General features: G+C 47.1%; 1 protein-coding gene across 5 annotated transcripts in view; it reads right to left on the reverse strand.

The window, feature by feature from the left end:
- ankrd11 (ankyrin repeat domain 11) overlaps nucleotides 1–26,432 on the reverse strand; it is a 78,015-nt gene that overhangs the window by 31,339 nt on the left and 20,244 nt on the right. Inside the window, exons 3-4 of one of the 5 annotated variants that reach the window (XM_049030713.1) lie at nucleotides 4,641–4,750; nucleotides 3,139–3,329 (exon numbers count right to left, since the gene is read on the reverse strand). The exons of 2 other annotated variants lie outside the window; for them this stretch is intronic. The gene's annotated coding sequence lies outside the window, so the exon portion shown is untranslated. Of the gene's footprint in view, nucleotides 1–3,138; nucleotides 4,613–4,640; nucleotides 4,751–26,432 lie in introns of those variants that run through there. 2 more of the 5 variants (XM_049030710.1, XM_049030715.1) reach the window with 2 other exon arrangements.

Below are 26,432 nucleotides of genomic sequence, written 5' to 3' on the forward strand. Positions count from 1 at the left end.
CTTCACAGAAATAAACCGTGTCAGACGGGAATCAGGACGACAGCTAATAACAATGAAAGGAGAGTATACCAGCGTCAGGAGATACAGGGGTGACAGGGGCACCCCGTCTTCAGCAGGGCGTCAGCTGGCTGGTTTCAAACTGCAGTTTCTACAGGGATATCTGACGCCAAATTACTGAAGGTAAGTGTGTGTATGTATGTATGGTGACCGGTGGTGAGAGCCACGTGATAGACCCATACCTGCAAACCAGGCCACGTGACTCCCACTGTAAGATCGGCCACAGACAGGCTCAGTCAGGAACCCCACTTTAATACGCGTAACAGCCAGCAATTGACAGTGGGCCTCCAAGAACAGAGGCTTTGTCCCCAGGCTGCATTAAAATCCACCAAGATCAGGTGGGCGGCACAACAACTTATACCCGGTCTAAGCTGAGACACACAGGCACAAACACGCGCACGCTCAGAACTCCCTTGCTCCACACACACATTATCCACTGTAAGACTTTCCACTGGGCGATCCCTGCAGAACTGTCAGCGTTTTTGTGAGAGTGCCGGTCCCTTGGTGCAGAGCCAGCTGAGGAAACGGGTTCTAGCTCCAAGGCATTCCCTCCACAGTCAAACCCATGAGAGTGTCATATTAAAAACAGATAAGTTAGCAAATACGACTAAACACACATCGACTACATGCTGCCCCTGTTAAAAGCATGCCAAGGTATGGCCACTCTAAGCAGCAACTGCATCCTCCCCCTGGAAACACACGTAAACAAAAGCCTTCCTCCTTCATGTATGCATGAAGCACTTCCATATGGAAACAGCTGAAGAAACTACAGCAGCTTATACGTCGATGACAACGATGGACTAGAAACAGATTCATCCATCTTCCAACCACTCATCCAGCACACGTTTCCTGCACTGGAAACAGATGCTGATTTTTATATTAAGGGAAGGACAGGACACATGGCAGCAGAGGCCGGTGCATTTTGGAATGCCCCATTTGCTCGCCTCACATTCTTGACGAAGGACATGTGACACAGAGGCATGGGCTTCTGCCTCATGGCACTACGCTCATGCCCCTCGGGGTCCTCCTTTTAACTTCCAGTGCTAAATCCACCCATCAAATGCAGACCCACATCCTCCAGGCAGCCACAGCTACGTTCGGTACTGAGACCCACAGCGTGCACCACTCAGGGGGGAATCCACACGGACGTGACACGCCAATGGACAGCGGAGCTGCTCACCGGGTCTCTGACCCTCTGACCATCTGACCCAAAGTCAAGTCTGCCTGGCCATCTCTGCACATAATCATACAAATGTATGGGGGTTGAGGAAAAACAGGCAGCATTCTGACCCATGAGATTCCTTGATTTGCTGCAGGGGATGGGGAGGGATAAAACTGGCCATACCGTTCTGGGCATGTCACATAGCTGAGAATACAGTCAGATAAGAAACAGGAAACATGCTTTTATCTGCGACAATAAAAAATAAAACTGCAACACAAACCATCCAATAAATACTTTGCAGAGTAAGGCCTGACTGGAGACTATAGGCTGCCGGGCCGGGCCACTCTGACTACAGGCACAGCGACAGCTGCTCAGGCCTATCACATCATAGATGAATTATGCATCAGTGCAAATCTAGCTGATGAGAGCAGCAGGGACATGGGCTGGGGAGGGCGGAGCCCCAAGAGCCACCTGGTGCAGCAGGCCGTATGTACACAGACTGACACTCCACGTCATATCAAATAGAACATCACATCCTATTCTGCTCTCACGTTAATGACAGCACACTGAACCCATCCCCCCAAAAGGCAAAATGGGAGCAAATCATTAGTAATTCTAAGACATACCCTGTTTGCGACAGCTTTACCCACCAGAACATTCCACCACGGTGTGCTTAGGAGCACTACTGGGGACCCTTTCAGGCTGCTTCCAATAACCTACAGCACCTCCCCCTTTACACACCCTCATCTCAGCCGTAAGACATGCCAGGTCAGCATTGAAAAGCAGATAAGGCATAGTTAACTGTGCCATATGCATATCACATGTACACGTTTTCCTATCCATTTTGCACAACCTTGTTGCACTGTGTATTGCTTCACACCCCAACACTACGTGTTAGTGCACTTAATGTTTCTTCGTTGCTGCATGCACGCGCATTATCCCTTGGGATCACTGAAGTATTTCTATCCGTCTATCTTTCTGTGAGCACAACCAAGGACACCCCAGATCAAAGCATGCAAGCAGAGAAGTTTGTGCTGTACCAGCAGAGAGATTAAATGAAGATGGTGTTGATGCATCTTTCATGAAGGCGCTGAGGCCGCGTTCTCGGTTACCCAGGAGGCAGCTGGCACGCGCCTCCACACACACAGCACCTCAGAAGCCTTCACTCAATGGAGACCCGGCAGCATAGGCTGCGTCAGAAACAAGCTAGCCAGCCATGTCAAGGACCAGTCAATGCTTCTGCTGGGCAAAGTCAACGACACCACCATCAGTGGCATGATGGCCTTCCATGAACTTGAAGGCCAATTAATGAACCAAAACATCTGAAAAATCCCTCAGTTTGAGTCTGTAAACTCAACAGCTTCCCCCAGGGGGCTCCCGCGTGTGTGGTTATGACCCTCCTTCCCCGGTCTGTACACCTCAGAGATGTCACACCCACCTTATATTGGACATGACTGGTCTGGAATGTCCAGACCCACGTGTGAGCCAGGAGCAGGGAAGGGGCATAGCCAGCTCAGGTTTTAGCGGATAACCTGAGCAGGGAGGCTGCTGCTGCTCCAGGAGCAGGAACTATTGACCGCGTCCCATCTAAATAATGGATGCTCTAGCCTCACGGGGGAGAGCACGGAAGAGTGCAGGCTCAGAAAATGTAGGAGCGCTGCAGCTCTGATGAGTGCTGAGAAAAAATAAATAAATGAAACCCTGCAAGGCCAAGGGGCTTCTAGCAAAGTGCCACCACCCTATCCTTACACCTGCCCTCCCCCACCCTGAGCAAGGTCTGTGTGCATGCGAGTGGAATGGTGGGGGAGGCGACCCAGAATGCAATGCGGCATGCTGCCACGTGCTGGGAATGCTGAGAAGCAGCTGGTTAGCGCGCTCGTCAGTCCGCCCGCCGCAGACAGAGGCCGGCCGTGTCTCACCTTGTTAGAGTCCGGGTGCAGGACTGGGAGAAACGGTGCTCTAAACTCATCACGAGCTGTGGTTCCATGTTAATGGAAACAGACGCTAGCCTCCTGTTGAGGAAGAGGGAGAGGCAGTGGGCTCCCTGTGTGGCTCCCAGCCGGCTTTTACAGCAGCGAGGGACTGGATTAACCCCAACACCCTGCAAAGCCTGCAATCCAAAGTCTGCATCAGATTCTCACAGCTGTGAATGTACACTGGAGATATCTCAGTTTTTACCAAGACAAAGAAAAATATGCAAAATTTATCTGGACAGGGTTACTGTGAGAGACTCAAGGATTAATAAACAGTTAAGCAAGTGTGCTGGGCAAGGAAACATTTCCTGTTTAAAAACGAATCACCACCCCTTTATTGGCTGCTTTGTAAATAACCCCAGGAGCACGTCACATGCAACAGACGCAGAAAGGAGGACTAGAAAAAGACACAGAGGGATTTCTCTCAGTAACGGATGTGCGAGTAAGAACAATTACATCAGCTGTCTGAGCACAAACCCCATGGTCCGGCTGTATTTTCCTGGTCAATCAATTCAACGTTAAAAAACTGAAAACATTAATGCTTTAAACAAAAGTAAGAGTTAATGTGTTTTATAACTGTGTGTGGATTCCAATGCTATGCCATCTTAGGATACCTTAAATTTCCATTGAGACTTATCTAATGCTTTTATCCAAAAGGTACCAACACTGACACACGTCCCCCCACCTAGGGTGCTCCAGAAGGGCCCGTCCTGGACCCTGGGCCCCAGTCTTTAACCACCATATTACCTGTATCCCTGAAATGTAAATTCAAATTTAACCTTTTCAGGGTTCTAAACACAGCTCCATTTGTCTCACACGCAGAAGGGAAACAAACGCCTTCTGTTCCACTGCTCTTGACCCAGGTGACCAGCACTGAGAGCCACTGTGCCCTGCACTGCAAGATCCCAAGTGCCCTGGCGGATGGGCTCCAGCATCTGGCCCCTATTGGGTTTCCACCATTTGTTTGAGGGGCCTGACAGGCCTTGGCGAGACAAAGCACAGGCCGCTCGAGATTCGGCGTCAGGCGCCGAGTTCATCTGGCAGGAATTGGGGCCTCTGTGGGGTTGGGGGGGGATGAGAGACGGCCAGTCTCAGTACTGAGGTTATAGCTGGGGGCCCAGGCTGGGGTTGAGTCAGGCTGGGAGAACAGGGCCCGCAAGTTCTGGGCTGCTTGTCACGTTCCAGTACTACTGCTAACGAATCCCGGAGCTCCAAGCCGATATGCCAACACGTGCCTCCCATTGCCACACAATGAAAAGGAACGAAAGACCCAGAAAAGAGCTTTTAACTTGGTAACCTTTGATTCTCACACTCAGTATGGAGGGGGGATGGAAAAAAAACCACAAAGGACCGCCGTGACCATTTCTGCAACACTGTGTGTGTTTGGGGTGTGTGTGTGTGTGTTCGCTGTAAGTGAGATAAAAAGTGACCTTGTGGCAACTGCTTACCCCTCCCACTCGAAGCAGACCCCACCGGCTCGACGCCGCCGGGCGACACCGGGGCGTCCAAGAGCTATGCGATCCGGCCGTCACGCCCCGGCAGCCTCCCAGAAAAGCCCCTGCAGAGAAATGTAACATCTGAACAGAAACCGCTTTAACTTGCAAATCACATCCCTCTGCTGCTTTTCTACATCCTCAGCAGAAATCTCCACATCTTGCCACGTTACGCAGCATGCCACGTGCCATATTCTGACAGCATGCTCTGGTGGCTCGGCAGTTCGCCTCCCAGCCTCCAGTCCCAGCCCAGGTCTGGTGCCCGTGCTGTAGCTCCAATCATTAAGGGAATGAACGAGATGTGTCAATACATCATAAGGTGTCCAGGAAGCCACAAGAAAGGGAATTAGGAAAGAGAGCAACAGCCTGGATATTGCAACCTGCAGAGGGGCGCTAACATCAGAGCTGAAGCAGGCAGGGTCCATGCAGACACTTAGCACACTGACAAAAAACACACCTAAAGGTCTGTCAGCGCAGTTATCTGCTGCCAGGTAATAATACAGACTGAAAAAACAATGTATTGTGAAGACACACTACATGGACCACAGCAGCCGTACTGGGCATAAAACACTGACTGGGGCTGGTCAGCTTGGCAGCAGAAAAGCTGTTGCTGATCAACCATGGGTTGCTTAATGTTTAGAGAAGTGCACTCATAATTGAAAGATTGCAGGTTCGAATCCCTGACCAGCAAGGCACCACTGAGGTACCAAACCTCTGCTCCCCGGGCGCCGAATTAGCTGCCCCCTGCTCTGTCACGATGTCACATATGGGTTAAATGCAGACAACGCATTTTGCTGTTGTGCACTATGTGTTGTGGTGTGTCAACAATGACAACTAATTACTAAAAATTCAAAAAGCCCCAAAAAAATTCATCACAACATACAACACATTTTCCTTGGACTAATATGGGAAGTATTCTACTGGTGTAAACCTGAATAAACCCTTGTCCCTTTATAGCTGCTCAACCCACAAAACATTACCACATTTAAGTTTGTCATGCTCACTCACTGTTTTAAAAAGGAACAAGAAACAGAGACCAAATATGTGAAGCAATTTGTTGGTAGCCTGACGATTCTTTATTAGCTTTATTGCAAGACAAGGTAACGTAACCAAGGTAAATGAAAATAAACGAGAGCTTTCGCCTTATCAATCTTTAATTCTTCTTGCATCATCAAGTGCACTGGTTGACCTACACAAGATGTACAACAAAACAATCAGAATATAATTTGGTCAAAACAGCCCCGCTCCACAGCAATCTTGCTTCAATCTCTGAAGCCTTGCTGAACATTATCCTAGCCAACCTTTTACCCTCACCCCAACGATGTTTATAAGAAATTAAGCTACCCCAGTTACCTGCTTACCGTAACACACAAGAGTTCTTACACATAATTAACTGAAAACAATTAGAAAGCAACTTGCCAAATTGCTGTTCTTCCTATTTGTTTCATACATTTTTCAACAAGTCCAGCAGAAAAATAACTGCTTGTTTTACATGTCACTTAAGTGGCATTTGACTTGATGAAAATGACCTTAACAAGGTAACTAACAAAGTATAACGATGCTAGCAGCACCTTATTTGGCAATTTCTTTTCCAGTCCCAGATGCCAAACCAGTCTCCCCCCATTTTAGTTTAATGGCCTTAGCAGCTGAACAAGAAATTGTTTCTCTTTTCTTTGCAAATTTAGCTCAGAACAACAGATTAAATTGGTTACTAGTGTTTAGATCAGTTTCTCTGGCCGATTGTCCCTATTCTCCAAAGCTAGACAGGCAAACAACTGCAACTTTCTACACATGTGGACTCTGCACGTGCACCATGCAAGGGGGAAGGTACACACACCGAAAAAAGCTCAGAGGAAAGGGGAAAATAAGCCCTACAAAGTTCAAATAAGGGGTCTACACTATATTCAAAAATGTTATAATCCACAATGGTGTGGCAATATCTGGCCACACCTGCATCGTGTTGCCCACGCCTACCTGGGCATACCAGCTAGACTGCGAAGGCATGGGCTCTCTGAGGGCTGCTACTGGAAGCAGAGTGGATTACCGACTTAAACTGACCAGCACTGGTTAAGCATACTTCTCGCTCACGCAAAGCTTGAATTTTCATATGCCCTGTCCTAGCCGTGTCTTGACTATGACATTTACTAACATTTTTTAGCATGACAGCTGGATTATTACATTACTACATGCACAGTAAAGGCTGAATAAATGCTGCAATCACTGAAGGGAGGATCTATCCAAGCTCTACATACTGCAAAAGCTTTCTCAGAGCAAAAGCAGAGTTGTTGTTTGGTCTTGTAATTTTCCATTGGCCCTCTGCAGTCAAGTGACTGCTGAAAGTGCCCAGAATGGCTCTTGCATCAGGAGCAGTTCATACTAAACACACGCACTTCAAAATATACACAACCGCTTAGGAAAAAGGGGGTGGGGGTAGAGAAAAAGTACCAGGACAAAAAACTAGGTCAGAGCAGTAAGCAGTTTCTAGCCTGGCTTTCCATTCCTGAGCTCCCACAGCAGCCCCAGCGGCACCCCTCCCCCACGCCACATTCCTCCAAACGCAGCCATTCCCAGGCTTGCTGTAAAGAGAGGGGGATTGCATAACAGGTCTTGGACATGGTGAGGCCCCGGTGACCAGCAGAACAATGGGAGGAGACAGAAGGGCTGGATTCATATGCAGATGTGAGACCATGTGTGCCCAAAAACGAGAAGAATCACTTTCCCACATGGCAGGCAACCAGGCTCTTTTTTTAGACAAAGAAAAATAAAACTGTCAATTTCGTACAAGCCACCTCCCTCCTTACAGCTGTTTCTAACAAACAGAGGTAAGATTATAAATGGCAGGAATTTCAGAGAAACAGTTCGAAAGGAAATGATACAAACCTCACCTGAAATCTGAGGATTAAAAAAAATAATAAAAGTAGCACCCTGGATTCTTGAGGGTTTAACAATAGTTCTTGCAAAGCCATAATTCCATAATTACAATGCCAGCCGTATGCCCTGCAGATACTGTACATCAAGCACAGGCAGCCCTGGGCTCAAAAAAGGAGTCAGTTAAATCATTTGCTACTATAAGTTTCAGAGAGGCCATTCATTACACAGACATGGTCTGGACAGAATTCTTTATTTGGGTAGGATTATAGATTAATCCAGTGATCATCACCCAGCAATAATCAAATTCAGCTTGACTCTCAATATGGGGACAGATAATATATTCTAATAAATATCTAATATAGTTCTGAGCTCAAAAACACTCAAAAATATTCAAGGTCTCCGTACAAGCAAATTCTCCTATGAACATTTTGGACCAATTCTGGGAGAACCACTTAACACTTTGCTTGGCACAACGGCTTCTAGGAAAGCTTAGAGGTAGCCAGTTAAATATTTCTGCTAAATTAAGCAAGCAGATCATAGCAAACACAGAAACAGCTTGTGCAGAATGGGATGAACTAACCAGATTAAATACACCACCACCACTTCGTATCACAACCAGCTCACTTCACTAGGATCTTCTTGAGCAATCACTACCTTTTCTGCAGTAGTTGACAAACAGCTCCAAACGTGAGAGGAAAAGACCCTGAGGCAGGCAGCAGCAAAGCGTGGAATCACTAACCGAAACTGCCGTGTTTGTCACGCTAAACTACAAAACAAATGGCACACAACGGAGGCGACATGCGATGGGAACAAACCACATGTCACTCAAAACCATCCCATTTTGGTATTTCATCACTGTCAAAAAGAAACATTGCTGGCTATGCATAAAAATAATCTTTTGGTCCTTGTTGTAGATTTCGACAAGGCAAGAAACAAGGCCAAACGCATCAGCTCCTGTCTAAGCGTGAACTGCTCCCAGTTCGTCGGATCGTATTTGAAAGGGACTCCCGCGACCACAACTCATCACGAGGAGGGAAAAGAAGCCCACGATAAACAGGGCACATAACCACACAAGTGCGCCACTATAAATCCTTAAATCTCTTTCTGGGAGGCAAGATCGAGCAAAACAAAATACAAAGTGAGCAAAATGCAGTTGACGTGGAGAATGTGTTGAAGAACACTCTTCACTCTGGACTCATGGCTTCCTACTATGTTAACATATTCAGAAGAGGGGTTTTGCATGTGTCAAAGATGATGACCGGGAGGCTAGGGGACAGAGGATTAGAACTCCCTCACATGGAGTGGGGGGAGAGGAATACAGCAGAATAGGGGAAAAAATAAACTCACCAAGCAGAGGAAACAGACCAATGAGACTACAGAGGAAACAGACCAATGAGACTACAGAGGAAACAGACCAATGAGACTACAGAGGAAACAGACCAATGAGACTACCGAGGAAACAGACCAATGAGACTACCATTTACACACTACTGACAGGATGTCCTATAACTAGTCACCACCTACCCACCAGCTATTAACAGCCATCAGCTTTCAGAACAGACACTGGAACCATAATCCTCGTATTTTATATACAGTTGGAAACAAGTTCTACTCAGGAAACAGGCTTATAAATTAGACATTCACAACAGGAAAATCTACTCATCTTCAACTATATGGTAATGCCACCGTTTAAAAAGCAGCCGCTGGCCCATTTCAGCAGCCATTTCACAAAATGAGACCAGATTCCAGCAATTCAAATGGCATCTGACAGGCCTGGCTAATGGTTTTGTTCTACCCGTCATAACGATGCCTATACTTCTCAATCTTCAGCAGTGGTCAGAAGACTGAGGGGCAAGAGGAAAGTAGACTGAGGCCATTTGGGGGAGCAAAGACTTTGGCCTTTAAAGGAGCCACCTTCCCAATCTCTCTAGGGCTCAGAGAAAAGTAAAAGCATTCCACATTTAATCAGCAGCCTTTGCTGCAGTATTTGGTTGCCTTTGATGACAGGCCTGGATCAGATTACCTAATGACTCCTCCATCATCTCAGCCCCTTCCTTTCCAAAACAATGGAGATTTCGTGCAAGGCGTGAAGCTCTCATTGAAGGGGGCAGTAGGGTAAGGGCTGGGAGGGGGATGATGTGTTTACAGAGGGGAAGCTTTGAAATGCACAGAAAGGCGTCACAAAGATCAGCTGAATCGCAGGCTGATAAAGCTGCAATCCTACCCAAAGCAGAGATGGGGGTCCTCAAGAAGCAAGCCTGAAGGTGAGCTCCTGTGTTGCTGACACCACAAGCGTTGGTTGAGGCATTCAACACACAAACCACAGCAAATCCCCTTTAACTCTGCATCAGAAGGAAGAGCTACACGTCAAAAGGCATCATTCCTGGTGCACAGTGTGACCATGCAGCCTCAGAAAGATGCAAACCATCTAATCGACACACTTCACAGAAAGTATGCCAAATAAAGTCCTGATGGGGCACAGACCTGTAACTGTCAAGTGCAACCACTTGACCCGTTTGCATGATGGGATTCTTGGCTTTCTCGTTTAAAAAGGCTCCTTTAATACAATTCCACTGCCAAAGAGGGATGCTCTGAATGGCTGGACACAGCCGCTTGCGTAACACTGCTGTTCACGCGGCGCTCCCCTGGATCAGATCCTCGCTGCAGAGTCAGAAGAGCCAAGGAGAGCTACAGGCTCCATCGAGAAAAAGGCGCCCCACCAACGGCTGAAAGGAGGCCAGCTGTCTGCTATGGTGGGCTGTCGTAGAGCCCCCCCCCCCCCACCCACACATACATGTCTCTGTTCCACACAGCCGTCGCGACTCCCTCACCACACCACATTTGCTGGTCTGAGAACAGAAAAAGTCCATATAAGGGTGGAAACATTTTTGCTTTCACTAGACACTCCCAAGGAGAGCTGGAGTCAGGGGGTCAATTCAGGTACCAGGTTCAGTGAGCAGCAATGTCTGAAATCCACTAAAGCCTTGCATTTCTGACCGCAGAGACTCCTCTGAACCGGAATACTCATAGAGCAAACAAGCTTAGAGCAACACTATCCTGTTTGTTCCCTGCATTTCCCTATTCCGTTGTTTAGCATTAATATACAGAGGGAATCCAAGGAGCACCGCAGTGGATGGCGTGGAGAGTGAACGTATCTGCTTTCACCCAGAACATTCCACTGCTGCTTTACAGAGTCAACCGGCAAGCAGAAATGTTGAGAAACACACTTCACTGAAACTTCTTCTATGACCCAGAGTCTCTGGGAAAGTCCCTTAGAAGGTTGGAAGAAAACAGCGTTGTTGATCTTTCTCTTTCCATAGAGTGGTCTTGTAAGAGACTGTCATGTGCTCTGCTCTAAATTCACCTATCAGTGAAATCCCCTCACCGAAACTCTGTCTTAGCACCAGCCCATTTCCTGGCCTGCCTCACGGAGCAAAGCAGACCAGGGAAAAGTGGCTGCAGTACAGTTTGCCTCACCCCAACGCACAGCCTATGGCATGCTGGGAAGACAGCAGGCAGAGCTTTCGAGGAGCAGCTGCATGCGAGATGGAAACAATGGCAGGAAAGCAGTGGCACAGTGCAGTCAGGAGCAGGGGGGAGATGGGGGTGAGAGTGGCGGCCATTCAAAAGATGCTGTGAATTATTGATGGCCGAAGCCGAGGGCCAGATCGGCGCCTGTTTGCACTGCTGCGTCATCCCGCAGCTTGCCAGGCCCTCCACCTCCACAAGCTACTGCTTTCAGCCTGCCTCCCCCACAGAAGAATGCCTTTCCTCAGCAGCCTCGCTAATCAAGCCCGGGGATCCCAGAGGCCTGCTGGTGCTACTCCGTCTCAAATGCAAAAAGCTGACTTGCAGAAAAATAGCAGTGTAAAAGCACAATTCCACTTAGCTTTCTGGTCATACCCTGCATGGATCGGAGCACATTTACAGGTTGGGTGGACAAATAGCTCCAAAAAAAATGGGGATAATTACTACATTCCTGCCCTAGTGTGACTTCACACCTCACAGTCTTCAAGAGAGGCCACAGACCAGTAGAGACACTCCTTCACGCACTGCTGATGAAAGGCTGGCTGGCAAGTTAAAAAGTATCCCACCAGAAAGTACCTGAACACGGAGGAGGCATTTGAAGAAGGGTTATGATCGGGGGGGATACCATAAGATAAAAACGGAGAGAAGAGTGGGACTGGCCAAAGGAGAGAGTGGGGGCACCACAGGGTCATGGCCAGCTTCACATCCTGAGCAAAGTCTAATATATGGCACCAGGAAGTAAAAAGTATTTCTCTTGTAAGCACACAAATAGCCACACCTGTATGGTATAGGTGTGCCGAGAGGACGCCGTTCCCACAGCTCAGTGTTCAGATGGCGTTGAGCAATGCCACAGCAGAGCCGGGATTTGTTCCAGCATGTGTACTGAGCGGACCTCCCACCCGTCTCATACGCACCAAACCCAAACAGCTCGAGCACTTGGCCGCGAAAGACACCAAGTTACACAACGTCTTGGCCCCTGTGTCTCTGCCCTGTCCCTCCCAGTGTGAACGAACAGAGCGTAGTGAGAACTGTACAACTGTTTGAAGCAGCTTTCCTGGAGAAAAGAACACCAAGGCAGGAAACAAATGGGAAAATTGGAACATTAAAAACGTCTGGGGGGGGGGGGGGGGGGACACTGTAAGCTCAAAGCTTTTGAGTAAAATCAGACAAGGGAGGCCATTCATACAGATCACTCTTGCGTGCAAAGCATGTTTGTCACATGAAACTGAACCAACAGTACTGCAAAGCTCAATTCTCTACACCATACTACTACCTTTTTTCAAGATCACACTGGGCCTACAAACCGATTAAACCTACAAAACCTTGGCCAACAACCCATACAAGCGACATTCACTGTACACAGCAGCTGAGCTGATCAACCATATTCATGTATTAACATGTCCTGAGGACCAATGGTTAGCCACAAATTAGTTAAATGAGCCACTTTTAGACCTGGTGTCTAAAAGCAATTCCTAGGAAACCTGTCAATCCAGTGCCATTTTCTGGTGCCAAGTTCCAAGAACAATTAGCAAATATAAGCAGTTTCATAAGCAGCACAGCAAGACTGATTTTATGGCAGGAGCTGCTCTCCTACAGGGGCACTTTGACCAGGGCACATCCTGCTGGGGGTAATGAGGGTGCAAAAGGCTTCAAACCCCAGGGCTGAAGGCCCAGAAACAACCCAAAAGGAAACAAGAGTATGTTTCAATAGAGGTAATAAAAACAATAAGGGTAATTCGGCTTTTACCGCTCCTACATTTATCACAGCAGCCTATCCCTTGGAGCCGGGGTGCAATTTGAGCAAATCACCCAGCTAACTGGTGCCATTGACCAGGTAAAACATTAACCCTGGTTCACTCATTGACAATATCTAAAGGAAAATGTACCCAAGGATATCAATGACATTTTACAGTCAAATGGAATGATACAGCGCACTCGGGATGCAGATTACACAGGCTACACTGGAATGAACATGGACGAGCTGCTCACTCTGGCTCACATACATGCCAAGTCTGGGCATGGTGCCATGCTCCCAGCACCGCCCATCACCCGACCTGTTCCCTCGCTCAAGGCAGCCCACCACAAACAGGCAGCGCTGAGCTTTTCCTTTCCTTTTGCTTGGGCTGACAGGTCAGGAACACAACCAGACAGCAGATGACCTGAAGCCATCAGAGCCTTCGAAATAATACTCACTGTCAAAGGAAGCTGAGCGAAGCAGCTTCCCACGAACACGTGACCCCAGATACTGTGACTCCACGTCTGTTTCAGAACGTTTCAACCACCACTTTGCTCTCATTATGAATTCACTGACAATGTAATACTTCTGTGACAGGCCCAAATTCATGAGTCGCATTAACTATAACTCTATACTATAACAATTCATGAGAGAAGAGTGTATTGTGCTTGCGACCTCCCACTGCCTTCTGGGTAATCCCAGAGAGCCTAGTCTCTGCGGCAGCCACGCCCGTTGTTGTGTCTCCTCTTCAGGTAGAGCTGCACCACACCCACCCTCCACCCCGTCTGCTGGCCTAAATAAAGCTGCCAGGACAGCGTCTACCACCACATGTGCACACAGCAGCAGGGCACAGTGCTACACCACACTACACAGAGAAGGGAAATGAGGAAGGGGCATGCTGGAGTATGCACAGAAGCATGTACTTCAGCAGAACTTAATAACAAAAATGAGCCTACTGCATTTCTAATTAACCAAGAGTCAAACTAGGGAGCAGAAAAGTCAACATTTTAAACACAATGGGCTATGCTAATGTGCCTACCATCTGTCTTCCGGCGGGTTTCGGCAAAACTTTCTCATCTTGAGTCATGTGTGCTTGAGAGCAGGTGTCCACTCCCTACAAGCTCTACACTTTCTATTTTGAGCTCTATTTTGACGCTTATAGGGTATCTTAGGTAACCATGGGCCCCAGAACAAATAACCAAAAAGTTCCAAGGTACTGACTTTAAAACACAAATTTAAGAAGGATGGAGTTTCACAAAACAATCTCCCCAACTGTGTGAGGAAAACGTATGGAGTGCTGGACCGCTGCTAACTCAGAAGTCAAGAGTGCGGCTCAGAGATTGCAACCTAACCTCTATTTCTCATACACGGCACAGCTGTTTACCATCAAAGCAGCACCGGCATGAGCATTACCTGATCCTGAGTCAGCCCCCTAGTCCGCAGGACACCGGCTGATGACATCACAGCACTAACGCCAAGCTATATTTAGCCCCACTGCCGGAGCCTGAGTCTGACTCGGCCATCAGAAATTGCCCTCGAAATCTGCCTGGTGAGCTGTTAACTTGTCTCTGAGGTAAAGCTGCATGGGGGTGGGGTCAATGTGAGAATGTTTTTTTTAATTTGGGGAGGGGACTTCTGCCCAGTGTTTTAAAAATAGGGGCATTTACAAAATTTAGGGGCACTTTAAAAATAAATGCAATTAATGCAATTAAATGCATTAATGCAAAGTTTGTTTTTTAATATGAAATAAGTCTAGATTAAAATATATACAGTAATCATCACCTTGTGCCAAAATAAGTAAATCAAAAGCATACAATTGCTGTTCCAAAGTGTGCAAAAATCTGTATGTGTATACAATACCATCTGTATGAGAGCAAAAGCAGGAGACAGTTCTATTAAGGCTTTTATTTAGCTATTTATACATTATATATACATATATATACATATATACACACACATATATACATACACACACACACACACACACACACACACACACACACACACACATATATACACACACACTCTAGTTTGTCTTTCAAAAGAACTAGTTTACTTTTTTTAAAAATCCCCTTTAGAAAATGTAAATCGCTCCCTGCAATAAAATACGTCTTGCAAATTACGTACCAATTATTCTTTACGTACCAATTATTCTTTGCCTCCATCAACTACCCTGTGAGACTTATGTTGAACAGTTTGATTTTAGCTATGAATTCTGAGATTCCCATCAGTAAAATCCCCCGAAATCCCAAACGCTCTCATGTTCTTTACAACCAAGTAGGAATACTACTGGATTTAATACACAAAGGTATATCGTTATAAATGGCATTGTGTCATCCTATGTCAATTTGAAAATATATCAATATATCGTGAAAATCTGATATACTACCCAGTCCTAAGCAACTGTAAAAAGATGTTAATGGGTGGGTGGCAAAGTCATGGGCAAGCAGACAATTGGTAGCCACACAACCAGGCAGAGATCAGCTTGATTTTGGATGAATGCCTTTATTAGAGAAACGTATATTTCTTGTGGAATTTTTGCTCTTTGCCCCCATTAACTTCCTACTCTGGGTGGGGAAGGGTCCATCCACCTCCAAACAGCCCTGCTTACATACTACTCCAATAAAACTTAGTGTAAATTTTTAAAAGCAATTTATAAATAGCAAAGGCAACTATTTTAGTTTGTTCCCTTAACTCTACAATAAAAACCTTCCCATTTCTGGAATTCTCCTTTCTCAGCAGAAAACCTGAATGCCTGCTTTAAGTTTATGATTTTGTTTGAACTATTGACACAGAATAAGACCAGGAAATCAAGTCTTTTTCAATGCATGCATATTGCAGGGTGGTGGTCAGAAGCGAAACATGCTTAAGCACATTTAAAATATCTTGGATTTGAAAGTGCCTGTAGACCATACAACACATACAGTGATGAGGTTATTCACAGCAAATTAGTCACACAAGCTCAAATGCACAGATCCATCGGCACACTCAGGCCACTCTGGTAGCAGTAAGATATCCACGTTGCTCTGCTCTGCGTTTGCCCATGCCACAGATGGCCATTTGTACAAATGGTTTCATCCACAGAACCTCAGGTTCTTTAAACATCTGCTTACAGTTCCCCATTGCTGGGGCTCCTGCATCTGTGCCCGTTTGTGGCCCGTACAGCATGTACCGTACGTCACACAGGGTTACTTCCTCCAGTCCAGATCGGCAGATTGGCAGAGCGCTGCTCCCCACACAGTCTCCAGGGCGCCATTTTTGACCCACTGGCCAATATGGTGAGGCTATCAATGACACCGGCCAACAGGGTGAGACCATCTGCCACAGTGGCCTTGCTCTGACTGGTGGGGCGGGAAAATTCCAAAAAGTCCTGGAAATTCAGGCCCAACTGATGCCTTTCCTCACTACCTAAACCCCACAATGTCACACAGGGACCCTTGTCCATACCTCCTTATTGGTACTTTAGCAACACTAACACTGAAGCTTATCATATTTTCCTGATTGCATGTTTAAATAAAAAAACAATTAAAAGAGTTGAATTGAAAATAGCCCACTCACTCACAGCAACGCCGGCCCATAGAGACAGTTCAGATACACATCTCGGTCCGTCTGTTCTGTGGTCGAGCATTTCCAGACCAAACACCGTGTTCCTGCAGAACTGCGTGTGGCCACACACTAACAGCTGGATCTGCATGAGATCCGGGCCTTAGGGGGATGATCTGCCTGAGCCCACAGAGTTCCCATCCTCTGCCTTCCCTGATCCAGCTCGTCGCATTCCTCCTCACGTTCGTTCCCTCCCTCGCGGCTGAGGCTTCCACCCTGCCGTCGTCATGACAACCCCCAGCACATTAACCAGCTGGGGAGACGTGTCGCCGGAGGCCCAGTGCTGCAGGCCTGTCCCCGCAGGCAGGACCTGACCAAATGTGGCCCTGCTCCTCTAAACGGAGCAGGAGGAGGATTGGGAGGGCATTAAAAACCACTTATAAGGCACAGGCTGAGGATCACAGGCTGCCACAATGATGAGAAAAGCGACGTCAAATGCGGCTGCAGAACGGGCCCAGTGGGGCCTACTCCTGATTGGGGCAGAAGCCAGTCAGGCCCACGGAGCGCAGGATTTCCACAGGCTCCCATTCCACTCGGTGTCCTCATCGTCCCCCCATGACGATCTGGCCTTGAAATCCATCTGCTGTCCATGCTTGCGATAAGGATCGAGTAAGCCGCTACCAGCACTAGGGGCCTCTGCGAGGCCAGCAGCTGAACTCCATGATCTACTTCAGACGAGAGCAGATTAGGTGCATGTCCTGCTCCTTCTCTGGGCTGTCCCTCCCCCAGCCCAGTTTTCCTGCCAGGCCTTCTTCCCGGCCCTGCCCTTCTCTGGCGTCCTTCCCCTGCACTGGCCGCCCGAGGGTTGTGGCAGCTGAACGTTGCAATGGCATCATAAACACCAGCCCCTAACGGAGATGGCTATGCAAATGTCGCATGGCAGGCAACAGCTTTACTGTCACAACACAACTTTACAAAACAGGTGTGCTCACGACATCCATCCGGGTCGTTCATTAAAAAGAAACAACCTAGCCTACATCTCTAAGAAGCTCTTTAAAACCCTTGTTTAAAAACTGTTCAGCCAGTATGGTAGTCACCTGACCACGGAATCTAACAAAAATACAGCCAGTGATTAAAAACAGATTCAACTGAGGGCAAAGACATGGAAGAAAGGACAGCTTCTCCACTTTCTACAGCTCCATTTGTGTGACCAGTAGGCTTCTTTTTTGGGGGACCTGGTGTCAGCAGAAACTGTGGCAGTCATGTGGGAAGGTGGAAAAACATGAGAGACTCCCCCCAATGGCTAGTAATTAAACAAAGTGCCAGGTCCTGACCAGAGGACTTTAAAAAAAGCAACGTGAATCACGTTCACGCTCAGCTACGCTGCGCTGCTTTCCACATTCTGTTCACGGAGATTGCTACATCAACTGTAGCATGAGGTCTTGGTGCCGAGGAGGGCTGGATCACTCCCATCCATCAAGACATTTCAAGTTTCATCGCAGCCTTAGAGTTTCTCCACCTGCGTCCTGATAGCATGCACCACCCCGCCGTGACACTGCCGGACAAGGAGCATCACCGAGACACCAACATCCTCGTATCCCCATGTTAATGGTTTGCCCTTCCACACAAAAAGGTTTGCAGATGCTGAACGAATGTGCAGGCTGTGCTTTCCCATTCTTGGCCACACACTTGTCTTCCAGCCAGCACGGCGTGCCGGAACCCACATCTCAGTGAGAGAACTAAGCCATACATCTGGCTGATGCAAACGAACAGCACTCAGTATCCCGGCAAACTCTGTAAATAGTAGGGTTATTAAGATAAACCCCACAACCGATTCGGAGTTTCAAAGTCTGGAAAGAGATTCAAGAGACTAGGATGGTGGTGGGAGGAGGGATTGGTCGATTCAGAAGACTAGCGCGTGACTCAATGGCAGTTTTTCATCTTGCCAGGGGACAATGGTGTCATTCTGGGAAACTGAAATACAGGATTTGCACAGGCCTACTCAGAGTCATAGTCAACAGGGCCCCTAGTACAAGCTAGAAAGGACCCCCTAGCAGAGCAACAAGGTCAGATTTTTCTAATTTAAGGAAGAAAGGAAATTTTTAAATTATTGTTATTTAGCTGTACTGTAGCATGTAGCAGGGAAGCCTACAACGTGTAAATGTTTGGCTAAATCTGGGCCAAAAGTTACCAAAATGACAGTATGGGTAAGCAGAAAGAAAAAAATGTGAAATCAAAGATGGATCAAAACTGGCATCAGAGAGGCGCTCACAGAGCAAGGCACGCTCTCATCGGTGAATATCCTGCCTGCACAGCACGACGGAGTGAAGAGTAAGAGACGGGAAAACACAGTGGCACTGAAACCTGCGTGGTTTTTGCAGTATGAACGTAAAGAAGGCGAGTGCATTGTGAGAAACGCATGAAGTCAGTCAACTGACACAGATGATCTCACGTGTGCAGACAAGGCACCTAAAGTTTTTTTTTATATATAAAAAAAACTGCAGCAGTACTGGGTGGCTGCCTGAATCGAGGCTGATTATATCTCTGAAATGCAATTACACGCGAAACATGGGGAACCAGCGCTTGCCTAGAGTGAGAGGGAGTGAGAAATATAATAATTACCTTGCTATTTTGGTTGAGAAAATATAACCTATTCCAGCGTGATGAGTCACTCTGTGGGTACTTCCATGTAAACAAGCAGGACCTGAAGTGCTTCGAAGCTCTGTGAACTCAGTGAACTGAGGAGGACTACATTCCTCTCAAAACACAGGCGCTTGGCCGGGGGCCCCCCTCCACGCTTACAAATCGCAGCCAGCCTGATCCGCACGGCACTACTTTTGTGCTGATCTGGAGCCTGCAATGGAATACCTGGGGCTAGAAAACACATCCAGCTCACAGAAGCTCGTGCTCACCAACAGCCCCAAAACATTTTCCGAACCACTGCAACACTCTAGAGATAAATTATTCTTATACCATTCAGACGTCCGTTACACTGCTGTACTTGATCCCCAAAACTGACCAAATGTGACCAAGTGAGGAAGTTTATCATTTTAACATGACGATGAGGCTCTTCGGTGAACCTCCTAACTTCACACAATCGCATGTGGTTTCCCCTGTGATGAGCAAGCTCATAAACAGCCATGCACAAACCTCGTGCCTTGCCTCAGAGTACATCCAAGACAGATTTTTAATCTCGGGAACACTGACTTTGTTACTTTAATCTCCTGACATTATTACTATTTTTATACTGCTCAGAAGATGGTTTCAGTCACATAGCCAATGCTTTTACCCAGAATATTGTGTAACTGCTTAAGTCTGTGATGCAGTTGTATGTGTGACACTGACACGTCACATTAAAGGCGACCCTCAAAGTTTTAATGTTTCTGCATTAGAGCCTTGATCTCCATGTCAGCAGTTAGCACAGGACCAGTTACATACACATTAGCTAGCTGTCAGATACACAAAATGCAGGGTTCACTGAAAGCACCTCGCTGCACAGCTGTCACTGCCCATGATACTGATCTGTTGTTCTGCACAACGGGCAGCCGGCAGCATGGCGCTTTCAAACAAAAAGGCCGGATCTGCAGTGCTGGTTAATCTGAATCTCTTTACTTAATCTATTAAAATGCCTTTATAAAATGGATAAAAACAACGGGTCCGTAGATGTTTATGTACTAGATACGCAAAAATTTAATTAGAACAAAATCACCACTACATACTGCAATCTAAACTCTAGGCTGGGTTACACTCAGTGACACAGTCCCTGCCAAACAGGAGAGTATGTACACAGTACTGTGACATGGAAACATGCATTTTATTCAGCAGATAATTCTGATTAAATATGAGGCAGTATTAACCATCGCTTTACCATTTTATACTGACATGTATAAACATCCAGTCCCTCTTTCGCAAAAATAAATAAATAAATAGAAACAGCAGCTCCAAGCCTCTCCTGGTAGGGAGGCGATGGGCCATCGCTCTAAGTGCTCATCCACACACCCCCAACATCCCAGATATAAAAGGCCTCTGGTCTGCAACAGCCACTCATCTTATCTAGAGGACTGCCAGGGATAGTGTCATGGCACGCAGGTACCCGGGTATCCTGCTTTAATGCCCAAAGAGGAGGCAGTCAGCTCACCATTTGCTCAAAACCCCTCAGGCAGAGACACCCCTGGAGACAACCTCCAAGGGCTAATGCTGCGTTCCATTTACCTCGGAGGTCGAAACTCGGAACTGGGAATGACGTCACACACGAGTTAACAGTGTTCCAGTACAGAAAGTCAGAAAGCCATTTAGCAGTGCCAGGGACCCGATTCAAAAAGCAAGCTTTCTTGCTTACCTAGATAACTTGTCAGATTTAATTTAACCTACTTTAAATGGGCTTTATCTTCATTCACTTACATTTAGCCCAGACTGCTTTAAATCAGACAAGTTGTTCACTTAAGCAAAAAAATCCTGCTTAATGAAACGGGTCCGGTTACTTGTTAGCAATGTCAGTGGGTAACACATTACGTGGTATTTTGCGTAGCAATACGTTCACAGATAGTGGATGGACAGTACTGTGTCTACAACCGATTTAAAAAGCCACAAATAACATGCAAGTGCTAATACACAGTATAAAACAACAGCTTTAACTTATGTTGACAAAGGCTGTAGCCATCTTGAATTCTGAACTTGGCGTTGTGTCGATTCCTCAGAGTTCACAAGTCGGAATTCCGACTTCAGGGAGCTTGCCAGTTCCAGTTTCCAGCTACAAACTTAGAATTTACAAGTTAAGAGTTCAAATGGAACAAAGCTTAATCTGACCTCACCCTTATAAGCTATATCTACATTAAAGGGAGGACTCTGAAACTGGGAAAAGCACCTCTGATGTCAATATTGACCATGGAGTCAATGAGGGAGATGAAATGGCTTGAGCGGTGAAAGAACAATGGAACTGTTGAGAGCTGGACTACAGACAACCCTGAGCAAAAAAGAAAGGAACACACATCTACAGGTAAGGTGGAATTACGAAGTAACTCTGAACCAATGCTGAGGCAGTGTTTCTGACCACTGTAAAGAGGAAACTAACTTGACGAACCGTAGACCCTACCTTGGAATTTGTAAGTACCCCCCCCCCCCCTGTATCAGTGAGGCACTGGTGGGCCAGCCTTTCTCATCAATTACCTTGAGCAAGCATTGATTTTCTCCCCAGGCTGCCTATTTTAAGCGCAATGAACACAGAGCGCTTCAAAAAAAGTAAACTCAGCAAGAATTGATTAGTGGTTAACAAAGGAAACATTAAATGCTTTCCGAGATAAGCCTAAATTTTTGGAGAATGTAATTGTTTTCCTGCTATCTGCACGCTCAGCATGACACGACAATGCCAGTGTCATACACCAGGGCTGAACATGAATGAAGAATAACCAAGACATTTGTTTCCATTCCCTACAACATCTGTGATGTCAACTTCGGCCATCATGATGGCTGCCACGCGAAGCGAAGGTGTGCTGGCGGGGTGGGGAGCTAGCAGGGCGTGTCAAAAGAGACGCAAAAAAGGCAAGGCAGCTAGGGGTTTGTGGACCTTTAAGGCAGTGGGATGTAGCTCCTACAGACAACAAAGCAGCTGTCAGCCCTTCTTCCACTACGCGCAAGTCTTCACAGCTAAGGTCGCTTCATCTTTAGATGCGTGCAAAGCCGCACATGGCGCGGTAGAGGTTAACTTGGCAGGGATTCCCTTGCTGCGTCAGCCGTCCTTGGCGTCCCTAGCCCATCGGAAAAACCATCACGTTCTTCAGGCGCTTACGCCGCTGGCCTTGAACCAGGGCTAGGAAACAGAGTAATCTTCGGAAAACAGAGGCACTTGAGTGCCAAAGCTCCCGCCTTGACACTCTCCACCTGAAGGACAGTAATCGCATGGAAGACATGGGGGCTGACTGGACGCGAACGTGTACAATCCTCCTGTCCAAGACCTGCCTACGCCCTGACAGTCATCACACCTCACCTCCACCTACAGGGTTCAAAAGCTAAAGGCACCTTAAGTAAAAGACTTTCGCTCAGTGTTTCTGGTCATAGAAAAACACAAGGCAAAATAAGGTAAATTAAATCTAAAAAACACTGTCCAGCTGTCATCTTCCACACATAATTTGCTATGGGATCAGTGAGAAATTGATGTTATTTTAAACAGGGGTAGAGAATAAATAAAAAATTAGCGAACAGCGTCGAAGAGGCTGTCAACTTCCTGCAAGTAATGAGTGTACAGAATAGCAACTGTCTGCATGCTGCTTGTATCCAGAAAGACCTGGTTATTAATCAGCTCCTACATAATGTTTAGAGGCCATAATATTTAGTCAATTTCAGATTTTTGCTTTGTAAAATACACATTCTTAAGAAATATCTTAAAATCTCATCTCATCTACACATATGGGAACTTCAAATGGAAAACAAAAAAGCCTCAAATAGTAGAGTAATTGCAATTCCAAGCATGAATTCTTCCCGGTACACAAGCTGAGGCAGATCCTGAGATTACTGCAGCAGGCCAGCTGCAGCGCCTGCACGCCAGGAGGCGGGGGAACAGAGAGCGACCACATCCAGAGGCTGCCGGGGCCACTGAGGACCACCTGGATCCGGAGCAGGTTTAACCCTTTCAGTTACTGCCTATAGACGCCACGTTGGAGCCAACACCAGCATGCTGCCTTTCTGCAGGAAATGCACCAGCATTAATTTATAGCAGTAAATGCTTAGAAGCTAATCGCAAGGGGGTGCTGGGCATTCACATGACCACAGAGAAAAACAGGAGGTTAGAGACATGTGCAAGTTATCAACTGCCCCGGTGGAAACTAAAATCAAAGTGAACAGAGCACTGCTAGATACGAGTAATCTAAAACGCCAATGGGAAAAAGGCAGCATTCTGTTGGAACAGCAGCAGATAAAGGCCTAACACTAAGCGAGCCTACATCTGAAGAACTCCGAAGCTGGTTTAAACCCAGAGGGAGGGCAGCTTTGGGAGGCATGGTCCATCGCTGGGGATGTTTATGAGGCTGCCTACCTAGTGACAATGCGCACACTCAGCACAGCGTAAAATCAAAGACAAAGCTATTAGTGCTGGCACAGTGCACACGCAAAGGCTAACCACCCAAAAGGCAGGAGCTCAAAGCTCCACGCAGAGTCTAAGCAGAATTTTTCAGCTGCAGATACCATAACAACACAGTTTTATCAGGATTCAGTGGATCAGCTTTCAAATAAACAGTGCGGGGGGGGGGATGCGGAAGACCTTCTGAATGGTCTTTCTCTAGTAGTCTTCCTGCAGATAACACATAAAAGCCTGGATACCAGGAATCATCAGAAAAGACTAAATAAGGCATGGAACACAATTAATAAAAGGCTGGCCTCTGTTGAGTTTATTCAGGGCACTGGTGTTGGATTTTTGGACAGAACAGCCTTCTGTCACCCATCAACGACAGCCAGACAAAGTCGGAGAACATTCTGTCTTACAGGTGAAGAGAGAAGTACCAGCAGAGCAGTATGGTAAGAACTCAAGGTACAGCATAGGGGAAAGGGGCTGAAGGCCAGAGGTCTTGGCTGAGTCCTCCAGAATGACACACAGAGCTCTGCAAACCAATAAGGACAGAACATAAACAAGGGGTTCAGCTTTGAAAGCAGCCTCAGCCGTGCGTGGAACTTTCACAGATTTTCCCTGTGTTCATTCTCAGGGTTCCCCTACACCTAGTAATGCTGTTCAGGTGAAGACTAAATTGTCTGAAGCATTGCACTCTCAGGGGTGTAACCTGAGCTCACCATGACCCTAACAAGTCATAAAAGCAAAAAATAAAAGAAAGTGAAAAAAACTGTGAGGAAAAACTGCTGCATCCTGAGCAACTCTGGGGATTTCAGCTTTAAGCCACACATCCATGAAAATAAAAAGACCCAGCAAGTGTAATATTCCAAGAAGACTTAGGCTAGTGGAAATAATCCCACCTGATACGCATGAGCATAGATCAAACCAGATCCATGCCCCTAGAGCTCAGGGGAGGCCAAGGACAAGCAGCATAATGCTTGCAGTCCACCAGCGGCGAAGAGCTCCAGACATGAACGGGTGAGGGTTAGGACAGGCTACCACAGAAAAAACACATGGTAAGCAGAATTTAGCCCACGCAAGTGTCGGGGGGCCAGGCAGGGGAAACTGACAAAAGGAGGAAGGGGGACAAAGCAGAGGGCTGATTTCTCTCTGCTCAGACCTTCTTATCACTTGTGCCAAACATCTCTTCCAGCAAGCAATTTGCTGAAGTTTGGGGATGCTGTAATAAATAAAACAGCAAGAACTCTCTGGGTCACAAACACCCTTCTGTATTTGAACATATAAGAATATAACCTATACCTGGTGCTTGTTCGGGCAGCTGGATAAGCAAGCATGTGTGTGCTCATGTGTAAGAGAGACAGAAAGAGAAACAAGGCAGACTTTCTCTCCTCCCCTCTCCTCCCCAGGGCTGTGCACAAGCGATCATGGTCGAAGGGCTGACTCCATCAGCTCACACACAAACAGAACACTCACTTGTTCCGCTCAGCTTTGCAGTTTGTAGGCTGCATCAGCACCGGTGACCATCTTTTGATCCTTCTCTCCAGGGAGATGGAACTGCCGAGGGGTGGGAGGGGGCCTTGGTTGGGCCCTGTTTCCTCCCAGTTACTCTAAAGATTAATTCTACATTTCCACTGGAGTGCTGAGCCAGAACAAAGTTGGACTGGATAATTTAAATGTACAGGAAAGGTTAAAACTTGTGAATTTATTTAACTGCTGCTCAATCCAGAGAAAAATGCTCAGATCTGTATCCGACAAGCCATTCTTGTGTTCTATATGATATCTACTCATATATCCAGAACACTATTTAATATACAGATAAAAACCATTTATTAAAAAAAAAAGACCAAAAATTGTTTCATGACACCTGAGGCAACAATGTTGACACATTCAAAGCTACCTGGCATGACTAACAGACCACAATGGCACTCTTTAGTCAAACTGCCCCCAGGAAGGAGAAAAACAGCAGCACGAAGAGTTCATTAAAACAAGAGACCCGGCCGCACTGAAGATCAGACCGGATCAGAATCGATGCATGCAAGTTCGTGTTGAGAGAGGCCCCAGCCTGCAACTATGTGCACAGCCTGGACAGAGAGTTATCTCCCTAGAACCACCACGGTCACCTGTAGTGAACAAGGACTCCAGTACACGCCCCGCACGGGAATGCACAGCATCACAAGACAGACTGCACAACTAGGTCTGTCCTGCAGCATCCCAAATCCTCCCTCCTCCCCACAGACACAGAGCAGCCTGTAACACTGGTGAATGGTCTACTCGGGCCTCTTCACACAGGGGCCAGGTGGGGGGCAGTAAAGGGATGAAGCCCCTTGCAATTAATCAGTGTGACCAACTTAACCGGGTCCTGGGAGGCGGAGCTTTTGCTGTGTGTTGTGGCAAATAGCAGACAGGCGGGGCTCCACCACAAAAACAGAGCCTGAGACCTTGGGCTCCAGGCATGAAAACTGGCCCTGTTCTCCTCTCAAGGAAATGCGCCAAAGGAAGCACAACATCTCTATTAGTGAAGGAAATCAGGCTGGCTGTCTGCTGCGAGAAAAGCCAGCGTCTCTCCTCCTGCACAGGATTATGGATGCATGGAGGAATACACACAAACTTCCTCGTCTCCACCTTGCGTTCTCTCCGTTTCCTGCTGACCTGAGGCACAGATTCACTGCTCACAAATGGCTCTATTCAGATGGCCTCCTCATCGTTTATCCTTTCCAATCTTGCGCCTATACACACACTCCCAAAAGCCGGGCGAACCGATCTGGTAATTTCCACGGCAACCATGCACAGAGAGCCCTGACCCCTAAGCGACTGCTTTCAAAAAAACTAGGGGGGGGTGAGGGGCGGGGCAGAGGGGGAGGTGGCAGCAGCTGTCTCAGTAGCACCCGGCTGTGCCACAATCTGCCGCTCAGAACAGGCCTCCCACCGAAATACCTGCCTGCCACCCCTTCCACCCTCTCCCATACTGGAACAAAGCAGTTCAGGATCCCAATGGATTTAGCTAACCCAGTGA

Source organism: Brienomyrus brachyistius, chromosome 11 (assembly GCF_023856365.1).
Source record: "Brienomyrus brachyistius isolate T26 chromosome 11, BBRACH_0.4, whole genome shotgun sequence".
NCBI classification, from domain to species: Eukaryota; Metazoa; Chordata; class Actinopteri; order Osteoglossiformes; family Mormyridae; genus Brienomyrus; species Brienomyrus brachyistius.